Source organism: Rhinoraja longicauda, chromosome 16 (assembly GCF_053455715.1).
Source record: "Rhinoraja longicauda isolate Sanriku21f chromosome 16, sRhiLon1.1, whole genome shotgun sequence".
In the NCBI taxonomy this organism is placed as follows: domain Eukaryota; kingdom Metazoa; phylum Chordata; class Chondrichthyes; order Rajiformes; family Arhynchobatidae; genus Rhinoraja; species Rhinoraja longicauda.
In genome coordinates, this window is record NC_135968.1 from 32,557,465 (window position 1) to 32,569,370 (window position 11,906).

General features: G+C 42.2%; 1 protein-coding gene across 1 annotated transcript in view; it reads right to left on the reverse strand.

Moving 5' to 3' along the window:
* LOC144600835 (uncharacterized) overlaps window positions 1–8,621 on the reverse strand; it is a 128,565-nt gene extending 119,944 nt beyond the window's left edge. Inside the window, exon 1 of the mRNA XM_078412725.1 lies at window positions 8,463–8,621. The gene's annotated coding sequence lies outside the window, so the exon portion shown is untranslated. The remainder of the gene's footprint in view (window positions 1–8,462) is intronic.
* Between the last annotated feature and the right edge of the window lie 3,285 nt (window positions 8,622–11,906).

Genomic DNA, 11,906 nt, shown 5'->3' on the forward strand with positions numbered 1-11,906 from the left:
TAAACATTAAGGGGACTGCTGTCTAAATTGAGATGGCTGCCTACGGCCTGGTCAAGTAACATCCTGACACAAGCTGAATTCACAGAACAAGACATCATAGGCAATGTACCCATCACAACCCCTTGTCTCATGACAGAACAGACCCACATGGGTGGCATGTGATGTACAGATGGGAAGGAGTTGTCTTAGGCATTTTCAATCTCAGTACCAAAGCCCATTGAGTCCCAAGGTATTCGGTCAAACGTGGGCAAAGAAGCCTATCACCAATTGCTCTTTGTTAACTGAAAAAAGTGCTCCTGCATGAATATGTCAAAGCAGAATTGAAAATAGTAAGGGCTTTGTTCTATTGTCTTTAGTATCCATAATATAGGAATTCATTTGTTCTGAAATCAGAATGTTAAAAAAAGCATTACCCGTACATTTCGAAAGTTGCTCAAGGATTGGAATTTTCGATAGTCATCCTTAAACAAACCAATGGGTGCTTCTATAACCTACAACCAAACTCTGCCCTTTGTGGAAATTGGCACATCCGAATGAAACCATCCAAGACAATACTGTCCAACTGTCAAAAATTAGCCATCGGCTGCATCTTTGGTCTTAAGGAAACCCAAACTGCACACACAGACCAACTCTGCGACTTGTTAAGAAACAAAAAGCTTGAGAGAGGGCAGGTGGTGTTGTGGGGGGAGCCCCTCTCTTGGGGGGGGGGGGATCAAGACTGCATATTCAGAGATTGCAAACAATAAATTTTGCAATGGTGGCAGGAATTGGCAGCAAATTTCACCTCCAGGAGTGACACATCCTGAAGTATGGAGCAAAGCATTCAAAGTACCACATCCTTGCAAAGTTGTGAAGGTGAAACTTCCATACCCTACCCTTGCACTGCCTTAGATTGCCACATCAAAATTTCTCAGGTACCAGCATTCCCGCACATCTGCACCACACACATACCATTTGGCATCATCCCTCCCTCCCTACACAGCTGAATATATGTTCTTTATTCCCTCAATTGAGTATAGAAGTTGGGAGGTCGTTGCAATTGTATAAGAGTCAAGAGTGTTTTATTGTCATATGTCCCAGATAGAACAATTACATTCTTACTCGCTGCAGCACAACAGGATATGTAAACATAGTACACTATGAACAATATAATAAACGAGAAAAAATGTTCAAAATATAGTCACTAATCTACACACACATACATCCACATACACATACATACCTCCTCCCCGTTCCCCCCTCCCCTCTCCTCCACTCCCCCTCCCCACCACCCCATCCCCCTCAACCCCCCTTCCTCTTCCCCCCCCACTCCATCCCCCTCAACCTCCTTATCTTCCACCCTCCCTAGGAGATAGATTTAAAATGTGAATAACTAAAAATATACCACCGATTTCAATGAAACTTCTTCCACTAGCACCAAAGGGACGATGGTGAGTAAGGTGGGCCTAAAATTGGTGCGCTATCGTGTACCGTTTTGGCTGTAGTTCAGGAACAAATAAACGAGAGTTTTAGTATATACACACATTTATATATATACACACACATATACGCACACATATACACACACACATATACTGTATACACACATATACACATTTACACAAATATATATACACACATATATATGCACACAAACACATATACACACACATATACACACACACATATACACACACACATATGTACACAAAAGCAAACAATAGTAGTGCAATAATAACAATAATATCTATTGTAGTTCGGAGCTAATTTGAGGTTGTAGTGTTTAATAGCCTGATGGCTGTAAGGAAGAAGCTGTTCCTGAACCTGGACGTTACAGTTTCAGGCTCCTGTACCTTCTTCCCGATGGCAGTGGTGAAATGAGTGTGTAGCCTGGATGGTGTGGGTCTCGGATGATGCTGGCTGCCTTTTTGAGGCAGCAACTTCGATAGTGGGGAGGTCAGAGCCGGTGATGGACTGTGCAGTGTTCATAACTTTTTGCAGTCTTTTTCGCTCCTGGGCATTCAAGATGCTGAACCAGGCCGTGATGCAACCAGTCAATATGCTCTCTACTGTACACCTGTAAAATTCAAGAGAATCCTCTCTGACATACCAAATGTCCGTAATCTTCTCAGGAAGTATGTAGGTTAATTGGCTGGGTAAATGTAAAAATTGTCCCTAGTGGGTGTAGGATAGTGTTAATGTACGGGGATCACTGGGTGGCACGGACTTGGAGGGCCGAAAAGGCCTGTTTCCGGCTGTATATATATGATGATGATGATGATGAAGTAAAGGCATTTATGTGCTTTATTTATAATTGCATCAGATCTTCGGAAATATGCATGCCCAGGAATTTGAAGTTTTTTTACTCTCTTGTTGATATAAACAGGATTGTGGGTCCTCATCCTTCGTCATCTATAAGCCATTGGTGAGACTACATTTAGAATATTGTAAGAAAATAACTGCAGATGCTGGTACAAATCGAAGGTATTTATTCACAAAATGCTGGACTACCTCAGCAAGTCAGGCATCTCAGGAGAGAAGGAATGGGTGATGTTTCGGGTCGAGACCCTTCTTCAAAATTTAGAATATTGTGTTCAGTTCTGGGCACCATGTTATAGGAAAGATATTGTCAAGCTTGAAAGAGTTCAGAGAAGATTTACAAGGATGTTGCCAGGACTAGAGGGTGAGTTGTAGGGAGAGGTTGATTAGGCTGGGTCTCTATTCCTTGGAGCGCAGGAAGATGAGGGGTGATCTTGTAGAGGTGGGCAAAATGTGAGAGGAACATGTGTTTTGCGGAAAAATGTGAGGCAAAATGAGAATAGCGGAAATGAAATAAAAAAGCAGAAACTTTCCGCCAAATTCAGAAGGGTTGGGAGGTCTGTACAAACATATTCATCAACTAAGGATATTATTTCAGTGGCTTAATTCACTAATTTGCTTCTTTTTTAATCTTAAGGCCAGGTCACAACTGCTACCTATCTTTTTCAGCCAGAAGGAAGTGCTCTCAGAACCAACTGGTCTTCTCTTACAAGGCAAGCTTTATGCCCCTAGTTCAGCAGAAGAAATTAGGCATCACAGTTCTATGCAAGTTTCCGATGGGTTTCTCAGAACGTAACCTCATTGTAAGTTGAGGAGCACTTGTATTTAATAACTCAAACAGTATTATAAACACATTCTATTCTGGGGTAATCAATTTTTAGTAACATAATGCTGAGCAAAGGATTTTGTGGTTGAACCTCTAGGCCCTAATCTGGATTTAAACTTGTTCTAAAATGTAAAGTTAATCAATGTTATTATTTTCTAGACTAGGAGAGTAGAAAGGGAGGCTTGGAGGCCTGCAAGAAAATATGACATCTGCTTCAATATGGGGACAATTATGCACTCCAACTAACATTATGACAGGGACTCCATTGTAATGAAACCTCAGTTTGCACGCAACAAAAGCTTTTCACTGTACCTTGGTACACATGACAATAAACTAAACCGAACTAAGCTGTTGTGACCTTGCCAGAGTTGGAAATACCAGTTTGAGTTGAATAGTCATCCTGTGCACATTGCTGCAGGAACAATGAGTGTAACTGATATACGAGGAGAATATCAATGCAATTGTTAAAAGGAATCACTTTTTTTTTTTAAACCTCAAGGTAGTTCTTAAACATTTGTCAACATTTCCAAAGGCTGAAGGAGAAAAATTAGCCTTAGTTGAATATCAAGGGGCAGTGCATCTTCTGAGTGGAGCAGAATACTGTCAGACTAGTTGCAGCTACAGAAAATGACAGTGGACAAAACTGCTCAATTTACCCACAGATACTTCTCTAATCCTCTCCTCCAGATGGTAGTGCACCATATTTGACAAAATGTGCAGCCAGGTTCCATATTATGAAGAAAATCAAACAACTACAGATGCTGAAAATAATATATAGAACACTGGAAACACACAATACATCATGCAGCATCTAATGATAGAGAAACAAAATTAACATTTCAGGTGAAAGACCTTTCATCAGAACTGGGAAAAAGTTAAATTATAATAGTTTGAAGTTTCATGGAGGGAGGGGTGGAGATGGAAAGGATAAAGCCAATATCGCTGATGGGATGAGGCTGGGGCTGCTGTGGGATAACCTGTATATATGATGTCACGTTGTTGATAGATTAATGAAGATATATATACACACATAAGAGAGAGAGAGAGAGAGAGAGAGAGAGAGAGAGAGAGAGAGAGAGAGAGGGAGAGAGAGAGGGAGAGAGAGAGGGAGAGAGAACACAACCAGTGGAAGATCAGAGCACAAATGTGAGGAGTCAAAGTATATTTTAATCAGGCACCATAAGATTGCTGAAAAGTATCAGATACAAGGCAGAGGTTTGAAGACTACAAGCATCATTTCCTTTCAACGTTCTGAATTTAATGTTCATCAGTTCCAAGTCCTCATACATCCTTGCAGGTCTTAAGTATGATTTTAACCGTATATTGAAGTAAATTTAATAGACTTTCATGCTCCAAAAGCTATACAGATCAAATTATTATAAAGCCAGTTACATAATGTGTTGTAACATAACGACATTCAGCAGTAATTTTAACCTGCCCAGTGGGAAATTCATATGATGGGGTCAGCTGCTTGTTTTACATCACTCGTGATTTTACCCTCCATTGACATCAATCTATTTGTTCTTTTGCTCCCTCTGCATTTAATTAATTCATTTAGTGCTGCTCAATTAATTTGTTGATCTGTTGGTGCTTCTGCTGCTCTATGAATGTCTTAATTGTTGAATAATTAAGGGAATACTGCTCTATTCATTCACCAATGCCCGTTGTATTATCATTCTCTGGTAATCTTACCACTGTATAATTAATGTATTAATGGATTCACTAATTCACACTTTACCACTGGTTTACTGATTTGTTGAACAAATGTTTTTATTAATATATTTCTAATTTACTGTTATTGGGCCTAGCATTCTAACTTTGATAATCCACTCTCCAACATAAATATCCATTCTCTTCACTGCTAATATTGGAAAGGGGTCCTGGAATGATGTAGTCCTGAAGGTTTCATGTGATAGAGACTTTGAGATCTGAAGACGAGTTCAGGACCAAATGGAACACGGAGGTCTGTAGATAAGCCAAGACAGAAAGGATAAGGTAATAGATGCATCAGCACACCATTATTTCAAATTTCCCTCCAGGTCATACATCATTCTATCTTGAAGATGTATCACTGTTCCTTTAATGTTGCTTTGTCAAAATGAAGATGTTGTGGAATTCCCTTGCAGTCAAGTTTAAGCACCTTCACCATATAAGCTATACCAGGTTCTTCGCCGTCTTCTCAAGGATGACAAGAGATGGGCAAAAGCTGCTGGCCTTATTATCGATGCTCATAACCCGAGAAAGATTTTTTTTTAAATGAGCACGATTGATATTGAAAGTGTTTTAAGGTGTCCCTCCTCTTATCAGTTACTCAACTATCTGTTACTATTTTCAAATGAATACATGACCGACAAAGAACTGAATAGTTATGTCTATCCACATTATCATTTTCTCCCATTTCCTCTTTGTCCACTGGGTCAGATAGGCAAGCTGGAAGGAGTAGAGCCAGGACATAGATGTTTGGCCACAAGGCAAGTGGAGGTTTGGCAAAGACAACATTACTTAAAGGATGCATTGATAGATAAACAAGGGGAACAATTGCAAGTACAAGGCAAAAACTTAGTTGGGGCGAGGTTCTGATCACAGCAGAAGATTTAGCGAAAAGAGGAGTACTCACTATGATATTTAACTTGGGCTCACAACTACACTGCAGGACCCCAAGTTAAATATTATAATGAAATGCCCCACCTTTTTTTTAAAAAGAAAAGACAATGATACAACACACAACCTAGCAAAGAAAAATTATTTGGGGGCAACTATGAGGCCTTCTCATGTCTGGAGAATATATATTTCTGGATTGATTATTCAACACTGAATTTTAAGTTTTACTAACTTCAGAACACTGTTATCCTCAATAACTCACTATCATTCCATGCGTTGTAATTTATCACATTTGACAGTTGTCATTGAGTCATACAGCATGGAAACAAGCCCTTCAGCACAACTTGCCCTCGCCGACCAACATGCCCCACCTACACTAGTCCAACCTACCTGCATTTGGCCCATATCCCTCTAAACCTATCTTATCTATGTACCTGTCTAAATGTTTCTTAAATGTTGTGAAGGTACCTGCCTCAATTACCTCTTCCAGTAGCTCGTTCCAAGCATGCCACAAACTGTGGAGGTCAAATCAACGGATATTTGTAATGCTGAGATTGACAGATTCTTGATTGGTAAGGGTGCGAGGGGTTGTGTGGTGAAAACAGAAGAATGGGGTTGATGAGGGAATGGGGATGAATGAGGGAAAGATAGATCAGTCATGATTGAATGGCGGGGTAGACTTGATGGACCGAATGGCCTTATTCTGCTCCTAGAACTCATGAGATAATCTCCATCCAAGACAATCTACTTCCTTTACAGTGTCCAACCCTACCACTAACTCAGCTCATTTGCTGTCATAATCCTTAACTGTGACTCTTATCTCTTGACATCTGTTACAATGCTCTCCTAGTTAGCGTTACATGTTCCATAACCTTGAATTTATTCAAAGCTCCACAAGCCAAATTAATTGAAAGTAACTAAAAAACTCTGCAGCCTGTTAAACCTGGCACAGAATATTTCTCAATATTCTTTGCCGGTGAGAATAACCACAATATTACACATCAGCAGACTGTAGATATTGCTCCATCACTCAATAAGATCGCAGCCGAATCTTGAGCCCATAGTCTATGTTTTCAACTCATTTCTGTTTTCATTCATTCCCAGTGCATTCTAGAGAGGAATTTAACACAGAGAAATGTGAGGTGTTGCATTTTGGGACATCTAACAAGGGCAGGACCTACACAGTGAATGGTAGGCCTCTGGGGAGTTTTGTAGAGCAGAGGGATCTAGGAGTGCAGGTGCAAGATTCCTTGAAGCTCGAGTCGCAGGTAGATAAGGTGCTCAAAAAAGCTTTTGGCACATTGGCCTTCATCAGTCAGAGTATTGTATAGACGTTGGGAGGTCATGTTGTAGTTGTATAAGATGGTGAGACTACATTTTGATTATTGTATTCTGTTCTGGGCACCATGTTATAGGAAGGATATTGTCAAGCTTGAAAGGGTTCAGAGAAGATTTATGAGGATGTTGCCAGGACTAGAGGGTCTGAGTTACAGGGAGAGGTACACTGGGTCTCTATTCCTCGGAGAGCAGGAGGATGAAGGGTGATCTTATCGAGGTGTATAAAATCATGAGAGGAATAAAACGGGTAGATGCACAGAATCTCTTGCCCAGAGTAGGGGAATCGAGGACCAGAGGACATGGGTTCATGGTGAAGGGAAAAAGATTTACTAGGAATCTGAGGGGTAACTTTTTCACACGAAGGATGGTGGGTGTATGGAAGAAGCTGCCAGAGGAGGTATTTGAGGCTGGAACGTTTAAGAAACAGTTAAACAGGTACAGGTTTGGAGGGATTTGGACCAAACGCCTGCAGGTGGGACCAGTATAGGTGGGACCAGTATAGCTGGGACATGTTGGCCGGTGTGGGCAAGTTGGGCCAAAGGGTCCGGTTCCACACTGTATGACTCCATGAGAGTCCAGTGTCCATGTCATTCAGGAAAACAATGGCAAATAGCTGACCCCGACTTTGGGACATCCATATTCATACACACCTGTACACGTCCCAAAACCTGCTGACAGCAACAAGGAGAAATTCAAAATAAGTACAACAAGCACATGGTCTTCCTGGTCCTGGATATTATCAAATATGTAATTTCCCAGTTCACCATCATCTCAACGTCAGAACATAAATTGAAGTAAACTACTTAGTTACTGTTTTGGAAACATTTCCGTTGCCATTATACCACCTGGCCGATTTATTGCACTATGTCGCACATCATAAGAAAACAAGATACAAGCACGTGGAAAATAACGTTGCGTAATTGGAAAGATCATTTATCCGCACATATGACCATGACAGCTGTTTTAAGAACATACATATAATCTTCTTCCAAGCCCAATATTTACAGCGCCCGGTCCTGGTAAGAAGACTGAAAGCGCCCAATATACAACAGTTGGAATCAATAGCCTGGTACACGTCCACTTTTGGTTAGCAGCACTGCAGAATAATCGTTGCAATAAACAGATTCATCAAGTTCACAAACACGGCTTAATAATACTTGCTCTGCATTGACAAGTGCATTGAAACGTTTCTGCCGTTTTGGGAACGGCGTGAGCGGCAGCAGTATCCCTTGTTAGCATTTGATTTTCTCTTATGTCTCGAGTAATGTTATGTCCCTTATTCTCGTGCCATGCTGGAAGTTTTGGATAAAACACTGGCGGGCGGCTGCGTCATTCAGAGGTCGCCGCGGTAAACCAAAACATTAGTTAATAGGTGCCTGTGGCTCAGAGTAAGACTCACAATGTACCGCAGCCTCCGAGCACCACGCCGTCCACAGTTACGACTGTCCGTCTGTCTGCCCCCGGTCGTTGCGTTACGTTGCGCTGAACTGCGCTCCCCGCCTGACCCAGGCCGCCAGGTTGTACCGGGCAACCGCTGCCCCGCACCGCCTCGCGCCACCTGTCACCTTCCATCCGCCACGTGCGCTGCACACAAACAGCGAGCCACGTGCTCGCTCCGGCAGTTGGTCAACAAAGTGCTGGCGCGCGTCACCGCGCCGCTCCGGGCACCACGGTGCTGACTCGTGCTCAGCACACCCCTCCCCCCTCCCCCCTTGCTCAGCACCCCCCTCCCCCCTCCCCCCATGCTCAGCACCCTTCCCCCGAGCTCAGCACCCCCCCCCTGCTCAGCACTCCCCCCCCCCCCCCCCCCCCCCCCGTGCTCAGCACTCCCCCCCCCCCCCCCCCCCCCGTGCTCAGCACCCCCTCGTGTTCAGCACCCCCTCGTGTTCAGCGCCCCCTCATGCCTCGTGCTCAACACCCCCCTCATGCCCGGCGCCCCCCTCGTGCTCAGCACCCCCCTCGTGCTCAGCTCCCCCCTCGTGCTAGGTACCCCCTCATGCTCAGCATCCCCTCATGCTCAGCTCCCCCCTTGTGCTCAGCACCCCCTCATGCTCAGCACCCCCTCATGCCTCGTGCTCAGCACCCCCTCATGCCTCGTGCTCGGCACCCCCTCGTGCTTCGCACCCCCTTGTGCTCGATTGCCCTGACGCAGGAGCTTCGATCGCCCCGACGCGGGATTTTCGATCGCCCCAACGCGGGGGCTTCGACTGCAGGCTGTGGGAGCTTCGATCGCCCCGACGGATGCCTCGTCTGCCCGGGAGAATAAAAGATGTAGAAGATTGGACTTTTTTGCCTTCCATCACAGTGAGCAATGTGGGGAATCTGCTGTGGTGGATGTTTATGTTAACTTTTATGCAGTTGTGTGTCTTGGTAATTTTTTCATAATGACTGTATGGTAATTCGTACAAGTGACAATAAAAGACCTTTGATTCTTTAAACAATGCCTTAGTTTGTTACCATATGATGATATTACAGCTATGGGATGTCATGGATACTTTTTAAGGTGGCAGTGGCCAGTCACAGTCATAAAGTCATGCAGCACAGCAATAGGCCCATGCCGATCAACATGCCCCATCTATATTAGTCCCACCTGCCTATGTTTGGCCCATATCTCTCTAAACACGTCATTAGGAAAAGGATGTTTATGGACAACTGACAGCTGATTCTGGCCCAATGTGTTTTTTTGTAGGAGTCAGATTGGTCTCCGGATCTGAGGACTGTGAAACCGAGCTTCTGCAGTGCAAGTGTGGGAATCAATGCTTTGAATTAGGTTTATTTTCAGAAGTAATTTGACGCATTGTATTTGATGCAATTATTCACCAATTTCTACTGAAACTTTAACTAGGCATAACTGATGTCTGTTGTATTTTTGTCACATTAGAGGGATATATGTGATGCTCTTTATGAAAGCATTGCAGACGCTGTTTTTTTACTTTAGACTTTAGAGATACAGCACGGAAACATGCCCTTCGGCCCACCGAGTCTGCGCTGACCAACGATCACACTGTACACTAATACTATCCTACACACTAAGGACAATTTTACCAAAGCCAATTACCCTACAAACCTGTACATCTTTGGCATGTGAGACGAAACCGGAGCATCCCGAGAAAACCCATGTGGTCACTGGGAGAACGTACAAGCATCACCCAAAGTTTGTATCGAACGCGGACCTCTAGCACTCTGCCACTGCGACACTGTGCCATTGTACAATTTTAAATATTTTATTAAATAATATTATTTAAATAGCATTTTAATTTAAATATTAATTTTCAGATTCTCTTGTTCAGACTTTTAATTTATAACCTGTTATTCATCTCACCATGAAACAAAAAGTCAAGCATGTTTTGTCCATTCTTTGTCAGAAAGATTTCAGTCTGCAAATGTCATATGATTTTAAATTATCATGTGATTGAATGCCATGTGATTAGATATCACTTGATCAAATCTCCAGGAATAGTTTGAACTAGAGTTAGCAACTCTAATTGCTCTGAACCTTCAGTCATGCTAGAAGCCTCAAGCCAAATCCCCTTCTGCCATCACATCTGCCAGTTCTGCATCTTGATTTGGTTGCTGCCTATCAATTATGCACTATTACTCTGACAATCCCCACTTCATTCACTCAATGGAGTTCTCCCAATCATTGGCGCCCTGCAGCTGGGTATGAATGTTAGGGCATACAAGATTTACAATAAAGATCTCAATGAATTTGGAGCATTTGTAATGAGATCAGAAGGTGGATATCAAATCCACATAACTCTAGGAAAATCAGTAAAGAGTTGATGTTTCAGGCGAGAAATTCAGTCACGTAGCTGTGTTTCTTGTTTTAGCAGTACATGTCTAGTAGAATTCCTGTTTTCTGAAGTAGAAAATCACTACAATCATTTGCTAGTCAAATAGTGCAGGGAATTTTTTAGATGGTCTTTTATGAGTTGCAGGATCATTTTCTTTCTTTATGTCTGGGCATCAGATACCATCTGAGCATAGTCCATGAAGGGGTAGCCCATGAATGTATCTTCTACCCTTTTCCAAAACTTTCAAAATTTCCATTGTTAATTCAAATTAATGATGAATTGATGGGCCTGTATCTCACCATGTGATATTAACGTTTTAAAATGCATTAATAAAATTTTACATGTGAAATGCGTATTGATGATGTGTAGTTGACAACCGGTCTAGTAACACTATTTTAGTGCCTGAATGTAAAATATTCATTGAAGTACAGCTTCCTTTATACAGATATTACCCTTTCCGTACTCTTGTGGTCACCTAGTGGTATGTTAAGGAATATTTGAATAGATCTTATTGACACTGCCAAGGATCCACATCCTGCTTAAACACTTCTCGATCCAAATGTTTTGTTAATTTCAATCTATTTTATTTGATCAAAAGTCAATCTTTTGTAACTATCCTCATCTACCAGCTGAAGGAAATGTCACATGGATAAAAGATAAAATGTGCTTAAGAACAATTAAGAATATAAAAACATGACTTATTTTTCAGACTTATTTTCATTCCTTTCCCCATATCCCTTGACTTCCTTAATGTGCACCCTATCATTCTCTGCCTTGAATACACTCAGCTAATTATCCTATCTCTGTGAAGAAATATCGTCTAAACTCTGTTCCAAATGGCTGAATCTGTGACTCGTGGCTCTAGACACCTCAACCTGGGGAAACATCAGCTTCACATCTCCCAACACACTCCATCTAATTCTGTTGTCTCTAACATATGCATATTTCACAAGCTATTTGTCCTTTTGAAGGTTATATACAGGAAAATCAATGCTCCTTCCCATAACATCAGACCCAAACTTCACCTCGTCAAGTCTCACTGCCACTTG